The 18,648-nt window shown below is 36.0% G+C and overlaps 1 pseudogene; it reads right to left on the bottom strand.

Moving 5' to 3' along the window:
• Nucleotides 1-462: 462 nt before the first annotated feature.
• The window catches only part of LOC109104823, a 43,180-nt pseudogene continuing 24,994 nt past the window's right edge, over nucleotides 463-18,648 (bottom strand).

The following is an 18,648-nucleotide window of genomic DNA, read 5'->3' as shown; positions in this document are numbered from 1 at the left end:
AGTCTGAGCCTCTGCTGATCATATTTAATGTGCTATACATTTTTGGCTGTTGCTGGGGACCTCCAGAAAACCCACAGTAGATAATCTTAGTGTTCCTGAAAGCACTTAATTAACAATTCAAATTAGCAATGTAGCTTGGTCCTAGCCATTACAGGCTTCATACTGAGAAAGACCATTTTAAAATTAAATTAAATCCATTTTAAAATTTACATGAAGCAAGTGCTAAGTATCTAAAACTGGAGTGACAAGATGTGTCTTAGTTCTGGTTAATAGCTGAGCTACAGAATTATGCCTCTCAACTGTTGTCATTTTCTCCCCCATCTCATGGGGCTTTTAAAGACAAATACATTTAAGTTTTTTTGTAGATTTTAAAGATATTTTATTAAATAATCAAAGAGCTTTTAAGGAACAAGGAAATGACAACAAGAGTTTTTTTTTTTTATGTCTTAAACAACAGCATTCTTGAATTAGTCCTCTAGGATGGGTTCACAGCAGTCAGGGATCTTTACTTTCTAAAACGGTCAAGTGTTGACTTATTTCCCAACTTCTTTTCGTCAAAACTTCTCTTATTTTCCAAGTTTTTCTTCTCTTTGGACTTCTCTTTCAGCTCTTTCTCTCTTTCTGTTCGCTCTTGAACGGATTGCCGAATTACGTCCTGCAGAATCACAATAAAGAAGAAGTGGGGTGAACAGAGAGCAAAATAGAAACACTATTCTGAGAGAGGCTTGTGTTTAAGTTCAACAAAGACTTGCTCTCAAAAACCCTTTAATTCTATGATATTCTGGCCTCTATATATGGCTTTGGTCCCTCCTGGAATACTATGACACTTTTTACTTGCTGTCCACAAGGCAAACATTTTAGTCTGATCAGTCAGAAATGTTACCTGTCCATCTACATGTGACATCATCATGTCTGTAGCACAAACAATGGGAGATGATTCCAAACAGAGACAAGACAGAAAGAGAGGGGAAAAAACAAATACCCTCTGATCCTCATGTGCGACTTTCCTCTTTCTTTTCTCTATGGCACCAGCCGAGCTTCTTCCTTTCTTCTTTGTCCTTGGTTTAAATTTGTCTTTTGCCAATGGATCAAAGCCCTGAAACAAAGACAAGACACAAAGTAAGAACTAATGACACCAAACTGATGGATGCATTCTGAATCCATTTACTGCAATGTCAGCACCCTTAGCCGCGTTTCCACTGTCGGGCCAAAAGCGGGCGAGCTAGTGCGTGCCAAGACCAGTCGCGTTTCCACTGTCACTTCCGCCGCTTGATCGTGCCTCGTCGATGCTTCTTAGGGGCCAATGGCCAGGGTTTTTTGGCCCGACGAAAACCTTGGACCAAAGTGGGCCAGCTGGGGCTAGAGGAGTGGTTATGAATGAAGGCAGAGTTTCTCCGTGTCTGGAGAGCGTCATCGCTGCAGATCATTTCATAAAGATAACAGCTATAACACCAGCATTAAAATCTTTTAAAATAAGCTGAGCTCAAAACTCACTTTCAGTCAGCAGCGAGTGTTTGAAATAACGCGATCCGATGCGGATTATAATCACCATACAAGGTCAGAAATATTTATAAGCGATGCAAAAGACTATGCACGCTAGGTATTAACGTTACCACAGTAAATGGTAATCATGGTAAATGTGACCACTTGAAGAAATCAGAATAACTTCTTATTCTCTATATCACAATCATGTGTTTTTTTTAGTTACATATTTTATCTGTCAAAAGTCTCGTCTCGAGAGTTTAGCTCCGCGTAGTCTATGTCATAAAAATATAATAATGGTTTTTGTTCAGGAGCTTTTATAAAAATATAGAAATTATCACTCTTTCTAAATGTGATGTATAAAGGCTACTGTGACTACAAATGAACAGAAACAGACTCGACTGAATAAGCAGGCTATGTTCATAACGCTTTATTTCTGTGTGACTAATTTTCAATCCTGATAAATTAATTCATTATGATGTGTATCACTTAGGCCAATTATAGTAAAACTTAGATGTTTTTGGATTTAAATATTTTATCAAAGCATGCAAAAAAAGGCTGCTTTTATCATGTTCGTTTTGTGATAGCGCTAGCTCCAGTGACTTCTTTCATATTAGTTTTCTGATAATTTCTGTTTGATGGTGAAATGATAGGGTTGCATGACGTTGTTCCTGAGAGGCGTGTAAAGGCCGGGTTTTAGTGAAGCGCAGCGGAGCTTCTGGCCCGATGCTGGAAACGCAGTGCTATTTTGGCCTCGGTGCTACAGGCCCAAGGCTATTAGCCCCGCCCGGCCTGTTTAAAGCACTGGCTCGCACTGGCCCAACAGTGGAAAAGCGGCTCTTGATAAATAGGAACAAAACCAACTAGGAGCTTCATAGGAATTTCCTTTTCGTCTTTCTTTCATGAAATCAAATTTATCCGATATATTTATCTATATATCTATATATCTATATATATATATATATCTACTCACAACATGTGTGCCACAATTATTGCCACCTTTAAAAAAAAAAAAAAACACTTAAAAATTCTTATGATGAGTAAAAATCTAGCTGAAGTAGAGTCACATTTATATTGTAGGTTTTTAAAGTGATTATTAAGTGACAAGCCATAATTTTCTGATTTACAGGGTATAAATATGAGGTGACAAACAGGCCAAATTGCTATAATGATATATATCAAAGACTGTTGATCTGTACAAATTAGCTGAACATTTGCTGCATTTTGACTCATACATCCTGATTCATTAACGGCTTCTCCACAGTTTTTTTATTTTTTAATAAAGAGCAGAGCCATGGCCAAGTATCTGACAGTTAAAACAGCTCATGAATTTGGAATGAAGATGTTGACTGGTACACACATATCCAATCTGAATGCTTTCCAGAGGTTTATTAAAAACACTGAAAGTCCCCGCTTTAATTATCTACATTTTTTATTGCTATCCTTTTGATATTTCTATTGCAAACCTTTTTGATATTTGTTACATTCTAGAGTTTATGATTCATACTTCTACAAAAAGTATGAAAATAATTTGACTCAACTGACCCCAAGCCAAAGCCCTCAAGGACAAATCTTGACTAGCCGAAAGTTGGATTGGATCCTTCCACCTTCTCGTATATCTCTGTGTCTAAGTCAGAGCCAAATATCTGAAGAAACTTCTCACTTCAGTAAGAAATGGCACAGCTTATTGTACTCTGTACAGATGAGCTTTGTTCCAAAATCTAGGGCACATAGGGCATATTCTTAGACCCACAGAATCCCTGATTATCTGATGGATCACTTGCATTCCACTGACTTCACTTCCAAAAACCACTGCTCATTTGCATTAAGTTAAACATCTGTCATGTCGCTGGACTCCACATGCCTACATCCTGACTGCAGTGGCCACTGTCGCTCGTGTCCATTGAAAACAACTGGAATTGCCTTTGTTGCTGTTTCACTGTCAGTGTGCAGGGTTTGCCAAAACATACAACATCAGGGGCATAAACTTACCAATGCTTCAACTTGTTCCTTGTGCCTCTGCTCAAAGCTGGCCTGGTCTACTTTACTCAGCTGTCCTGGGTCCAAACCTATCAGCTCAGGCTGCACCTTCTCTAGCAGAGCCTTGACCTCCCACTCCTGTCTCTGTTTAGAGCTGCGGTATGGGTTTGTATCAAGAGCATCAAAATTTGGTTCCCCTGCACCTGGAGTGACACAGAAAAGCAGGGAAATTTCTCTCTTTTTTTATTCAGTTATAAGGGGACTGTGCCCTGTACATTTTCGGTGACATTCAACCCCTGCAGCTCTGTAACATACTGAAAAAAACAGATAAAAAATTCACTACTTCTCATGGTGATGTACATTATGTGTGTTGTGTGTGCCAGTACGCATTTTTTCTCTGCCAAATTTAAGGAATAAATTGAAGGGAACACAAAACATCAATATGTCCTCTAGATGTAAATGCCTAGGGAGCAGACAATGAGTTGTATAATCAACACTTTGAAAATACATCTTCCAACACATCTCTTCAATACTTTAAATCATTTTACAAAAATAGCTTTAAAGACTTGTAGAGGTCACTCACAAACACCAGAATACGGAAACAACTTTTCATGTACCTTCTGATTACACTGTAAAAAGAGTGTTCTTGTCTTGTTATCGAGTGCAAATGTCTAAAGATTCTTAAACAAGCACACCTATTATGCTTTTTCACTTTTTCAACTTTAGTTAGTCTGTAATGTTGCTGTTTGAGCATAAAAAGATCTGCAAAGTTACAAAACTCAAAGTCCACTTCAAAAGGAGACATTTTATTTAACAAAAATCACTTTTCAAAAACTACAACAAACGACTCGTTTGGACTACAACGCATATTTTCTTGGATGTATGATTTCACAAAGATCGATGAATGGGATGAGACCTGGTTGAGCTGCACTAGAGAAGACAACAAGTGTTATCACTGTCAGAGACACGCTAGCTTTCCCAATGCAGACAAACTTAGAGTGGTTACAATCATCCGGGTTTAAATCTAGCTCAAATTGATTTGATTTTGATGCAATATTTACACTGAATTTCGCAGCATGGTAAGGGGCGTGACATTTCCCGACCAGGCTCCAAAAGGAGCCAAAATTCATGCCAGACTCGGGAGATAACCAATCAAATAACATAAAAAAATAAAGAATTCCGAACTTCATTTGATACAGGAACTATTCAAGCCGTTCATGCCAGACTGGGAGAGAGGTGTTGTAATAATGTAAAATATGTGAATAATAATGTGTTTTTCGAACAACCTAGTGTAAAAGCCTGTTCTAGTACACACCCAAAACAAAATCAAGACTTTGTAAAAGAGCATAATAGGACCCCTTTAAGAAGGAAAATTACAATAGTGATCTTGTTTTCTGTTAAACTGATCAAAATAAAGTTAGATTAATAAAAAAAGAAAAGAAAAAAAAACAGAAAAGAACAATGGACTCTAAAAAAGAAAAAAAGAAAAAAAAGTATTTCTTCTCCACTGACACATTTGTTGTTCTTTAAAACAAACAGACTTAAGTTTTTTACAAGACTTCATATCTTCATTTTGCATCTGAAGTAAATGTATTTTGATTTAAGGATGTTTAAATGTTTGTATTGGGAATCAAGAAAAGTACTGAAAAAGACATCTGTCCATCATCCATGAAACACAACTGACTATATGTATGTGGACTCCTGGTACGAAGGTGTGGAAATGTATTCCTGTCTTACCTGGTACAATCATGCTGGTGAAGCCCTCTCCATGTCCAATCCCCAGAACATCTTCAAAGGGGCAGTACGCAAGACCCCAAATTTGCCCTCGAAGGCGGTGAGCCATGTAGGGTTTGGATACAGGACTGCTTCCCAAAACGTTCTGATAAACCTATGGACACAAACATACAGCTCTATTATTGTAATAATAGTTATAGTAACTCTAATTAACAATATTGTAATATTGCAATGCTGTTTACAGAAACTTCTTAAAATTCTTAACTGCAAATCGTGCGTGCAGCTTCAAGAGAGCAAGCATACATGTGTCCTACTTTATGCAGTTTCTTTATCCCTTTCAAATTATCTATATATAACATTTCAAACAATTAATGTGTTATTGTTCAATCTTATGTTGCGTGCTGAATGGAAAAATCTTCTTTAACCATCCTCAAGTTGTCCCAAACCTGCATGAGATTCTTCTGTGGAACACAAAAGAAGAAAACATAAACAAAGTATGTAAACAAACAATAGAAAGTAAACAAATACTTCCAAAGTATGGGGGAAAAATGGTACTGAGAACAGTTTGGTTACCAACATCCTTCAAAATATCTTCTTTTGTGCTCAATAGAAGAAAGACGAAACTCAGGTTTGGAATAACTTGAGAGTGAATAAATGATGAGATCATTTTTATTTTGGGGGGAACTATCCTTAAAAGGTTAATGCCACAGGGTTCAGTTGTGTAGCAGTAATTTCCCATTGCCTCGGTTCTGGTATGATTACAATGAAATGCCGCTGGTCTGATTTCAGGGATGGGTTAAAGCGGTCATAAAATGCAGTTTCAGATATTGTTTCTCAAAGTCAGTTTGCAACATTTTTTTTCTTTTTTGCACCAAAAAACTCCAATATTTAGAAAAATGAAAATTTTTTTCTCTTTGCAACCAACAACAAATGTTTGTCCAGGAAATTTTACTTGTGTATATATTGTGTATATGTACACTACCTGTACAATATCTCCCGTAGCAGCACTAAGTAGTCCTCTCTGGCTTAGAGATAAGCAAGAGGCTCCAGCAGGAAGGAAACAGGAGTTAAGAGGTTTAAAAGCTCTGATATCATACACCTTTAGCTTTCTGTCCAGACCTGACGTCACCATATACCTGCAATAAACAAATATTTTACTGGTATAGATAAAGGAAATGTAAGGTATAATCTAGGGCTGCAGCAACTAACCAACAAACGAAGTTAAAGTATTTGATCAAATCTGACATCACTTTACAGAAGTGAAGAATGAATATGGACTAAATATAGCAGAAGACACAGAATGAGCTGCTGCAGGAAAAGTGTACTACCCAAGTTATCCTAAACATGACAATGCTGTGTATGAAGTAATAGCCATATAGTTTAACATGGCTTGCTTGTCTGGTGCTTTCACGGGTGTCTGTTTTTAAAGCCTTTAAGAAATGTTTCACCCAGTGAATAACTTACATCTCACAGTTAAATCCTTACCTGTAAACGTCAGAAAGTCACAAGGTTTTTTTTTTGTTTGTTTATTTTAGAATGTAATGTTTTTAATCACTTTTTTTTTGCACATATGGATCCATGTATAGCATAAAATACATAAGTACGTTACTTATAGGTTTATAGGAAGTATTTGATGTTTGTTATGGGTGTGAATTATAAAGTGTTTCTCAATATTTGATATCAGTCAGTTCTTGATAAACTGTATCATACTCTCATTATAGAAATCATGTCTAAATTATACTCTGCAAGACCAGAAAAACTAGGAACCACGTGACTAAGAAGAATTTATATGAGGGGAGGAGAAACATAACACCTCAAGCTTCAACGACATCTAATTAGTCAGGACCCCATTAAGGATGTGTCCATACTCACAACAAACAATTCATGAGTCGAGAAGTCTAATCCAGCAACATGAATCAAGCCATCTGACTACTCTCATCTCACTTTTTCTGAAAATTGACAGGGCATGTAAAACCCTCTTTTTTTATTTATCGCATTTTGTCTATATTATTATTATTTTGCTTTCTATATACAGTAGATGCCCCCTCCCCAAAACAATCCCCCCAGTAACTCTACAATGAGCCATTCTATCCAAATTCAAGTCATCTGGTGAAAACTCCTTTAGTCTTTCATATTGCAATTATCTCAATATATTCATATAATGCCAGTCTTTTCCAATATCATGCAGCCCTAGTTTTGATGTCATTAGTGAGATTCGCAAAATGATCGCATGTAACCTCAAAAACATTATATTCATGCTGAAGAGCCGAAGCCGAAATCACATAACTACCAACAACAATCTTCGTCTGTAAGTAAGTTTAATAAAACATACTTAATTTCTCAGTTTTGTCTCACTTCTAATCACAATGGGATTTTTTTTATTCTGAAGAATCTGGAATTCATTACTGAAGAGCTTACAGGCTCTGTGAGGTAAGGATTAATGGTGTTACTCATCCGTCAGCTCTACTGTAACAACCCGTCTGAGACTGCCGGCCCCCCGCACTGATGAAATCCCCCCAGTACTTTGTGATACTCTCGTGCCAGTTTTATCCACTGTTAAGGAACGAACAGCACCCCGATGACACAACATCTTTACAAGTGGCTCTTTCTGGTTGGGTGACCATAGACTGACGGTGCCATTTGGGTGGCCCAGGTGAATTATTGCATTATGGGGATTCTGTGACATCACATCTAGCGGTCCCATTTTTGTGCAGATGGCTGCGACCTCTTTACCAACCGATACATCCAGATATTGCAGAAACCCTGTAGCACTCTGAAAGGTGAAATTATTATTGGCATATGGAAAACCTGTTTTAAGGCTGAGGTACAATTGTTAAGGTAGTTACTGTAGGGTCAAAAATGATCAAGGACTTCTGTTTTCCTGTCCCAAACTATCTTGAGTAACAAAAGGGCCATTGGCATTCCTGAAGGCACAGAATTGCTGATATCGATCAAGGCCTGTAGCCAACATGTTTATACATCAGGGGTCTGCTAATTGTCACACCTTTTGCACAGTGGGTGGAAGCTGTAGTCTGCTGATTGGTCAGTTTGAATGTCTCACATTTGGGTTTCAGTCACATGGTCAAGGAAGGGATAAAAGAAGACTGTAAATGTTGCTCGCGCTCTTTCTCTCTGCTGGTTTTTTCTTTGCTGACTCTTTCCTTTGCTGGAGCTCTCTTCTCAGGGCTCTGCCCTCTCTCCCTCTTTTTTCTCCCTCTCTCCATCTTCCCCTTCTCTCTTTCTCTCTCAGGTAATATTTTACATACATGTTAGGTACAATTTTTTTACTATATGTTTACAACCTTCATCTATTTTGTAACCAATTCAAGTGTAACCATAACAAAATATTGTTATTAAACCATTCACATTTTAATTATGTGTCAACTAATCTTGATTCAATATTAACTTTGCCAATATAGACATAAAAACAGAGGCGGAAAAGCCCCATAAGAGACTGAACAGAACTTTCGTTGCACTTTTTTTTCCCCCGCCGGAGAACGCCTGCCCGGATGGCTCCTTGGGGAGCTTTCATCTCCGTTTCTCTTTGCTTTTTTTACTAAGTTTTATTTTTAATTCCCCCCCTACACGGGGAGCAACCTGAATTATTTTTTTGGGTAACCCACGCCTGAACCAAAACCGCCAAAGTCTGCTCCCCGAAGCCGAAAAAACCCCCCAGCTCTAAAGCACACGCCCGCAGCTCTTGCAGGCAAAAAGATCCCCACATGCAAGATTTTTTCCCTAAGTTTAAAACCTGCTTAATTTTTCTTTTCCCCTTTAAAGGGTGATCTGTTTTTTGTTGTCTTTAAAAAAGGTTACTGTATGTGATTTTCCCATATCGGATCATTCTGATGATTCTGCCATCTCTTCTCACCTTCTCCCCCCCTTTTCACCTTTCTCCTCTCTCTCTTTTGTTATTTTTTTTGTATTGTATTTGTTTTTACTTTTTGTATTGTTTTTTAAATTTTACTCTTTGAATCGTAGTTTGATGTATTATTAGTTCAATTTTTAAAAAGCCAATATATTCAGATTGTTCTGTTAAAATATCATTGAAGTCAATGAAATGTTTGATTTTAGCTAAAGCTTATTTGTTATTTTCCCAGAACCCTAAATTTTATAAGGCGGAATGGTTTCATGGCCAGAAACTTTTTTTCCGGGAAATTAAAATGATAACTTTATTGAAGTTGAAAAGTTAATCCACGCCGTTTGTGGACAAAACTGTTTGATTTGCATTAATTTCCCCTTAAAAGATATCTTTAATTGATATAAGAATGGAATATTGAATATTAATGAGTAAATTACAGTGCCTTGTAATGAGTTATTGATATATAAAATTGACATTTTCATCTTCAAAATTTTAATGTAACTGTTAGCGAGATATATATATTAATATATTCCTGATTTTTTAAAATTCCCTATTTTATACCATCATGCTGATAACATTTCTTTAGCGGCTACAGTGGTAACAGACTAGAAATGTTCAGTTTTATACCATCATGCTGATAACATTTCTTTAGTCCTTGCAATCCTACAGCCTGAAAATTAGGGGAAAACCCCCCTTAAATTTCTTTTCAAGCACAAACCGGGGGTTTTTTTTAAATGTTTCACCATGAAAAGGTTAAATGAGTAAAAAATTTAAAAAAATAATTCCCTAAAAAAGAAAAAAAGAATCACTTTTTTTTTTTTTTTTTTTTAAAAAGACTAATCAGTTTAATTTATGTTTTAAAACAGAGTATTAATTTAAAAATTTTTTTTCCCAAAGGCCCTTTAAAAAAAAAAACATTTCCAGTTGCTGTTCATCCATTTACCAACGCTTTTCTTGGTTGTTTACAAAAATCTTTTTTTTTTTTTTTTTTTACTCATTTGTTATTTCAATTAAAACCAATGAACAGCTCACTATCTAGAGTTTTTTTGACATATCACAGTCAAAGGGAATCCATGTTTCTCAAGATTTTCCATGGATTATGACAGCAAAAACAGAAAAGACACTAGCCAACTGGCTGCAGTGTTAAACCTAAAAAATTAAAAATTTTAAAAAACTTTTTGACGACCTGTGGCAGAGGAATGGTAGGGCAGAAACTGCATTCTTAAGACGCCCTTGAATTTCTTCAACAGTGGAGCTCCCACCTTTTGAGTCATAGATATAGAGCCCTTCTGTGCCACTGCAAAAATGGCCCCAGCAAGCGAGGTTGTCGTTTTTTTGAAGTTCACCCACACTTCCCCCACAGGGGCTGGGTAACAGAAGCAGAAATGTACAAGTCTCAATATTGATTGATACGTATGATCTTGATTCTACAATATAACACAAAATATCTAGATTCAACTTGATACAACTTAACTTGAATATATATCATACAAATAAAATTTAACATATAACATATGTTACAGAGCGTGTCGATTTTCACAGTAAAATGGTAAGCTTTATACGCACAAAAAGTATTTGTGTTCCGAAAATGAACAAAGCTCTTATGGGTTTGAAAAGACATGAGGGTGAGTAAACAATGACAGCATTTTCATTTTGGGGTGAATTAACCCTTTAAGTGAATAATGTGTTTATTACTGAATGACTCTTCTTAGGTAAATGCAACACTGCGTGACATTCTTTACAAACCGTTTCACTGATGTCTTTCCACAGTTAAACACAGATTGAGTGATTACTTGAGACATGATGCATTTCAATAAGTTGTGCTGTATCTTTTAACATACATTCTCATGTTCATTCATGTAAATGTTATGCTGAAACTTCTGTCACACTATATTAAACAATGCAGAATTAAGCACAATTTCATAATAACACTGACAGAATTTGAAAGCTAGGACTTTTTGTTTCAGTGATAATGGCTGCTACAACATGTGAAGAATGTGTGCCAGAAAATCAAAAGATATGTGCACTCACTTGACATCATTCACTGTTTCCATGACATTCATCTCACACTTGAGGTCTTTGGTTTGCCAGTCGATGCAGGCCACATGACCTTTCTTTCCACCCACTAGCAGATTCCTGTTGCAGACAAATACATTTTTACGGATTTGTAACTTTTTAATAAATACAATGAAAATGCAAAAAAACATACTGATATCAATAAAACTATACCTACAATAATCAAAAATTTTGAACAAGGTTCTTAAATGGTAAAGCACAAGAAGTCTTGATTGGGGAAATGTCCTGAGATGTTTTTGATTTTTAATTTTTGAGTAAGGTTCTTAAATGGTAAAGCATAAGAAAACAGTAATATACAGGATTTTTTAAAAAGTCTGTCAAGTTAATGTTAACATATTTCAACAGTTTCAAAATGCCTTTGTGTAATTACTAGGCTCCAAAATTCATAATACAGAATGTGTACAGAATGCGCAAAGAGCAGCAGAAATCTACTTCTATTCACAGTGAGTATAATACAAACAGTGCCAACAAAACCAACTGCCAGGGTATTATTACACAGGGTACAGTGAGACAAACAATGCACACTGACAATGTCTCTTATGTAGCAAATCAATGTTAATGAAAGGGTCAGATTGAGTTAAGATGTATAAATGTTGATTATAAACAAAAGAATAATGACAGTATAAATTCTCTATCAGGGCAATAGTGTAAATATTATATTTAAAAAAATAAAAATAATAATAACCCCATTGAGTTATTGTTAGGTGTTGGCTGAGATAATCAAGTGCATAAAGAAGGAGAAGAGTTCAAAAGGAGTTTTTAATAATAAATCCAGAAGAATATCCACAAGTCCATAAACAAACAGTATCAAAGCTCAGCAAGGTAAATCCAAATAATAGCAGATGATAAACTGAGGGAAACAGAAGACTTAAAGGGGTCCTGTTATGCTTTTTCACTTTTTTAATTTTAGTTAGTGTGTAGTGTGTATGTTTGGGCATAAAAAAGCTCTTCAAACTTACAAATCTCTAAGTCCACTTCAAAGGGAGATATTTAATTTTTATGAACAGCTTGTTTGGACTACAGCATTTGTTTTCCGGGTTTTGTGATATCACAAAGCGGCCCATTACAATATCATTAAAATAATTCCCGCCTACGGAAATTTGAATGGTTGGGGGTGGGAAGGGGGGAGGTCGTGGCTTAGTGCATCAGACAAGACGATGAAGAAGAAGTAAGTTTTCGCTAGTTATTACACATGCACCTGAACGATTATGTATGTAAACATGTATGTTACAATTCTGAAAATGTTTTTATAATAAATTGCTGACAGTACAATACTGGACAATGATGTAATCTGCAGAGTTTACACTTCAGTTACGAGACTACAGTGTTTCCCATACATTGAGTGCGGGTGTTTTTATTTACATTTACATTTAGTCATTTAGCAGACGCTTTTATCCAAAGTGACCTACAAATGAAAACAATCAAAAAAAACAAAAACAACAAAAGATCAATGATATATAAGTGCTAAAACAAGTCTCAGTTAGCTTAAACGCAGTACACGTAGCAAGGGCTTTAAATAATATAATAAATAAAGAAAACAGATAGAATAGAAAAAGAATAGAGCAAGCTAGTGTTAGAGGTCTTTTTTTATAATTGTATAATAAATGAAAAGAAAATAGATAGAATACAAAAGATTAGAAAGGTAGTTAGATTTATTTATTTTTTCTCTGCCAGCAGGAGGCGCTGTTGGGGTGGGAGAGATCGAGGTTTCCCCGTTAACTGCTGTACACAAAGCAGCCCTCAGCTCAAAAAAAAAAACTGCTTTATCAGACATTACATGCAAGATTAAATGAAAATGACATCCATTTTTCTGAAGACATTCGATTTCCTTCAGAAACAATTATATATATATAAACAAAAAAAAACATGCTTTTTATGTGTAACGTCACTATTCTACCACTAGATTCTCTGTAAGCATAGGGGTGGGTGATATGAGCTAAAATTCATATCACAATATTTTACACTGTCCAGGCGATATCGATATTATATTGCGATATGAGAAAAAAAAAATACAGGCAAAATATTTTAACCTTATAGAAAAAGTAAGGGATTGGACAAGGGATTTTTCCACTGTTTGTGTGTTTGAGTAGGCCAGTGGTTCCCAGACTTTTACTGCCAGGCCCCCCTTTTGTAGAGAAAAATATTTCCAAGTCCATAAACAAACAGTATCAAAAGCTTAGCAATGTAAATCCAAATAATAGCAGACGATGAACTGAGGGAAACAGAAGACTTAAATACAGGGGAGAAAGAGAAGGGAGAAACCGAACAGGTGTCGGGCTAATTAACAACCAGTGAGACTAATGAATAGCTAAGGAAACAGATTAACCAGGGAACTAATGCAGGGGAACAGAAATACAGAGAAATCCAAAACACAACACAACAGAAATGTGACAGTTATATGACTCATCTGTGTTTTTAATTTTAAATACATAATGTTCTGGATCATCTATTTAAAGTTTAATGTTTGTAGTGATCATAATTCTGATATGTTGTCATGTAGCTTCCTTTAAAATATAGTTGCCATAGTAACATTCTAGGACATTTTATTCAGTTAGTTGCTTTATTTAAATACAATTTCACACAATGAACTCGTAGCAGCCATTCATCTTGTGATCATCTGTAGAAAGTATTTTCTGTAAATTTTTATGCTTAATTTGTATTCAATTTGCTGAATTTATTTTTTATAAAGCTGCAAATAACTATATACTACAAATGAAACTAAGGCCACATACACACTGCAGCTGAATTCAGTTGTCAGTTCACCTTTTACTCCTTAATCGCGTTCTGAACACACATAATTCACTAAAACACGGCAGTGACAACCGCATCAACTCCCGAAAGACACAGTTAGTGACAACCGCATTTACAGGAATTCTATGCAGTGTGTACAGAACCGGGAAGAAGAAGCAATGTGAAGCAATGTGCGTGTACTGTCAGGCGTCAAGTGTTCACTCAGATCTGACAGGATGGTGGAGAGAGGTGTAACATCAAGAATCCTGAAAAAAAGTATCGCAGCTTCCAAAAAAAATGTTTGCCAGCACAACTGTTGATAATTCTAATAATAAATCATCATATCAGAATGATTTCTGAAGGATCATGTGAGCACTTTATACTGGAGTCATGATGCTGGGAATTCAGCATTGGGCATCACAGAACTAAACTATATTTTAAAGGATATTAAATAGAACGCGTATTTATATTATAATAACATTTTGCAGATTACCGTTTTTTCTGTATTTTGGGATCAAAAAAACAGTCATGACAGTGAAGATATTCAGATCTTCACCCAAGATGACAATATCGCAAGTCGCCCCCCGTGTACATGTATTTTGACCAGCCACACTCGATCTTAAAACGGCTCTTGAGCAGCTGTGGGGGATTCTGTAGAGCCCCCGAGCTGAGCAACACTCCCCCCATTTTAAAAAGACGCAGAGCCTTTAAGGAGGTCATCCTACAGTAGCTTAAACATGGAGCAGTATGTGAACAATATTTGTCATGAACTTGCTAGCACGTAGTGCCAAGCAGGGTCAGAGCAGTAATACTTTAATTTCTAGGAGGAACATAGGCTAAAGGTACTAGAATATTATACATTTTCGTTTCATGAATAAATCTAAGGTATTACTGCCACGCCCGGTTTACCCCGCCCCTTACCCCCCCTTACACTTACCGTTGACACCCACTCACTCAATTCTAGCAATCCCTTATATTAAAAAACAGCAAAATTGGCCATATTTACCTACTATTCTGAAAATATATTGGCTGATAATATTTTTTTGGGTTTTCATATAAGGTGCAATTGCTTACTAGCATTTTCAATTTTGCGCATACTTCCTCTTTCGGGTCCACCTGAATTATATAGTGATCATTAAGAAAAAAAATACAAGTTATTTTATATTTATTCACAGGAGGAGTTTAACTCTCCGTCTTATCTCTCTCTCTCCAAACCCAGTCTTTGCATCTCCTCTCTATTATAGAATGTGGTAACTAAAATGAAAATAAAAAACTCAAAATATAAAAGGAAATGAAATGCAAACGACTGATGAAATGCAGCATAATTCCTGGATACGGACTGCCTTCATGCAAAAACATGTGATCTGCACTTTTATAACCTTTTGCCCTTGAAGAGCCTCCAAGCGCCCTACATCTATTACATACAACTCACAGATTTAATTAAACTTGAATTAAAGTTATTCTGAATTATTATTTTTCAATATCATGTTATTGTTTTACTTCATTTCTAATAAACTGATTTCTAATATCTAGGCTAAATATTTTATATTGAACTATTTTCATATTTAAAAATATTGCCTTGTTCATCATGTTATAGGATACGTGGTGATAATGATAAAACGCCTTTTCGCGTGTCCATGTTGACGCAAGCTAAGTGTGTGTAAAGCCTGAAAAAGACCTATAGCGACCATATAAAGGCCTACTTTTCTACTTCAATCAAAACAGGTCAATATATGAAAAGTAAGTTGTCAAGTAAGATTCTATTGCATGAATTCTTTTCCCGCCATGTTGTTTCAACCACCTGACAATGTGGCGTTCTCTAAACTGTTGCGTGGTGTCGTCGCACTGGGCTATCACAGCTGACTGCTGACTTCTCTTCGTGATTTCATATGTGAATCAATTTTTCCCCCAAACGCTTTCCCTTGTTAAAAAACTCTTAGTTTACCTAACATAGCAGTTAATGCAGAAGAATACAAGTTTGAAAAAATGGAGTTAAAAATACTTATATTCCTAAAGCATGTATATACCATTGTATATTACATATTTTAGTAATATAGTTTTTTTATGGTGTGTAAATCCAAGTGGTAGTTGTAATATTTAATTGGGCTTGAGTAATAAAAATAACAGGGTTGTAAATTTTACATTTAAAAAATGACTCCAAATTGCCATTAACAAAGGCCAGTGAATAATCAGCAGGTGCCAGTTGATGTGCTATAGGAGACTTTAACGTCAGGGCAGCTGGAAGGCAGTCATGACGCTGTTTATTATGATGCTTTTTGTAGTCAGTGTTTGCCCGCGTTAACACCCTTTCTTTCTTTCATTAAGGTTTAGCTAATGCGAATCTCAGAGAGTTGCAAAATCAGTTATCTGTCGTAAGTTTTTATCTCAATGCTTCTGTTTTCGTACAGGTAAGAAGCCACGACTGACTTGGTAATTTGTAAATTGAGATCGCTGTGTGGGCCACATTTCGTTGCAATTGCTGTCCTCAGATTCCCAGGAAAATCCGCTTCTGAACTATTTATTTTAAATGGAAAAACTGAGCTAAGTCGATGATAGTTGGGAAGCGTCTTCACAAATCATTCACATAGTACCATGTAATCCCCCCCCATCATTCAATAGAATACTTTGACCTGGCTCTGGATTGTGATGCTTTGCCGAGAGCGTTAAAATATTAATGCTAATATTGTCACTCATGCAAAATCATTATCTCAGGGAAGATTTTCTCTAATTGGGTCGAGCAACGGGGGAGCGAGCGGGAGCGACTGTCCTATCTCAGGGAAGATTTTCTCTAATTGGGTCGAGCAACGGGGGAGCAAGCATGCGTTTTGACAGTTCTAGACAATGCTGCCGTTTCTCAGCACAGTCAAACACACCTCCAGAGACACGCAATGACGTAATCATCGACAAGTGAACATTCTCATGCAGCGCTGTGGTTCCTGTGGCCAAAACAAATGGTCACGATTCATTTCTTTCAGTTACAGGCAGAATTTTGCTCCTACCTGTAATGAAAAAGTGTAGAAATCAGACCGCTAATTGGTGTGATAACTACTCTTTATAGTCATTTTTAATTGATGTACCACAATTCCTTCTTACAAAATAGGATTGTGATATTTGTAGAATTATCTGTAGTCCTTTACGTTTAGTATTGAGCTGTGTAATTAATCACAAAGTACTGTACTTATGATTCCAAATGGTACAATTCCCATTATATGCTTTTTATGTGTTAAGCGGTTCTATCGCCCCGCCCTAGATTGTCAGGATTCGAATTCAGGAGATGGGCTTGCTGTTACAGGAATCTAACAGGCTTAATGTTAAAACAGGAGTTGGCAAGCGCCCACCGTTACTATGAACTTTGCCCCGCTGATGATGGGGTACTGCAGCAAGCCGTGAGTGTGGAGAGAGGTGATGGCCGGATGCATTCAGTACCCACCGATTACAGGGACGAGACCGTGCCCTACGCCCGAGAGTTTTGCGCTCAACTACTGGATCAATAAGGTAGAATCTTTTTTGCTGGTGCATATCAATGCGAACTGAGCACTTTTAAGCAGACTTGAATATTTCCTTGTTGGCATGTGTGATCTCTGAGGGCATCTTTGAGTGTCGGTGAAGGGCCGTCCCGAATATTTCCTTGTTGGCATGTGTGATCTCTTAGTTTACAATCCTTTAAAGTCCCTTAACGGCAGTCCCTTGTTTACAATAACCATTCCCTGGCAGGCCCTGTACAGGCAGCCTAATAAGACGCACCAACTACAGTAACACACCAGTGCTAAACAGACCCCGAGGGACTGCAGATATTTCTGTTTTTTTTTGTTTTCTTCATCTGAGGAATTTTGCGTGAGGTTTTTGTGTGTTTACATCATGCGTTTTATCATATAATGTGAGTTTCACATTCATTCTTAAACATTTCACAGAAAAATGTAATCGCACTGGCCCAAAATAAAACCATATATCATCAATACATAAATCCTGGAGGTCGGTGTCACGGCAAAGTTTAGCGCCGACACACCTGCCTGGAGTGAACGGCTTTACCCTAGTAAGAGCTTTATAAACAATAAAGCTATAATATATACAGCAATCAGCAAATATATCTCTTAAAATTCATTTAATTTTGTGAATCAAGGCACTAAAAGAGATAGTCAAGTGACATGTGGGGATGTACCCTTAGATCCAATGAGATTAATCAGGTTTTATATTCAATAATTGAACACATTTGCAGTTCATCTGATGTCGGATTAAACTGGCATGTGACAATGCAAGTGCAATAATTCTTTTGTTTTTCTTTTTTATTTCTAGTTCATATATTTTTTAATGAGGGAATTTTTTATTTTTATGATTTTACTGAATACATTAGCTTTTCACAAACTTCATATAATAATACTATATAATATAATATCATATAATGACCTTTGACCCTAAAATATTTACTTGAAGTCCAAATATATTTTAAATTAATAATTAACTTACACCAAAAAATATTAACTTAAAGCCCCCAGATTATAATAAGTAAATATTTTATAGTAATTTAATATTTTTTTTTTTAAATATATTTTCCATTTCTTGTGATGCAAAGCTGATTTTTAGGATCATTATCACATGACCTTTAGACAATCATTCTAATATGATGATTCATTATCAAAGTTGAAACAGTTCTGCTGCTTAATATTTTTAGGAACATGTGATACTTTTTTAGGATACTTTGATGAATTACAAAGTAAAAAACAAAACAAAAAAAAAAAAAAAAAAAAAAAAAGCTATGATTTTTAAAATATAAATAATTTGTAATA

This window comes from Cyprinus carpio, unplaced genomic scaffold, assembly GCF_018340385.1.
Source record: "Cyprinus carpio isolate SPL01 unplaced genomic scaffold, ASM1834038v1 S000006655, whole genome shotgun sequence".
In the NCBI taxonomy this organism is placed as follows: Eukaryota; Metazoa; Chordata; class Actinopteri; order Cypriniformes; family Cyprinidae; genus Cyprinus; species Cyprinus carpio.
Note: the sequence above shows the minus strand (reverse complement) of the source record. Positions and strands in the feature narration are given on the sequence as shown.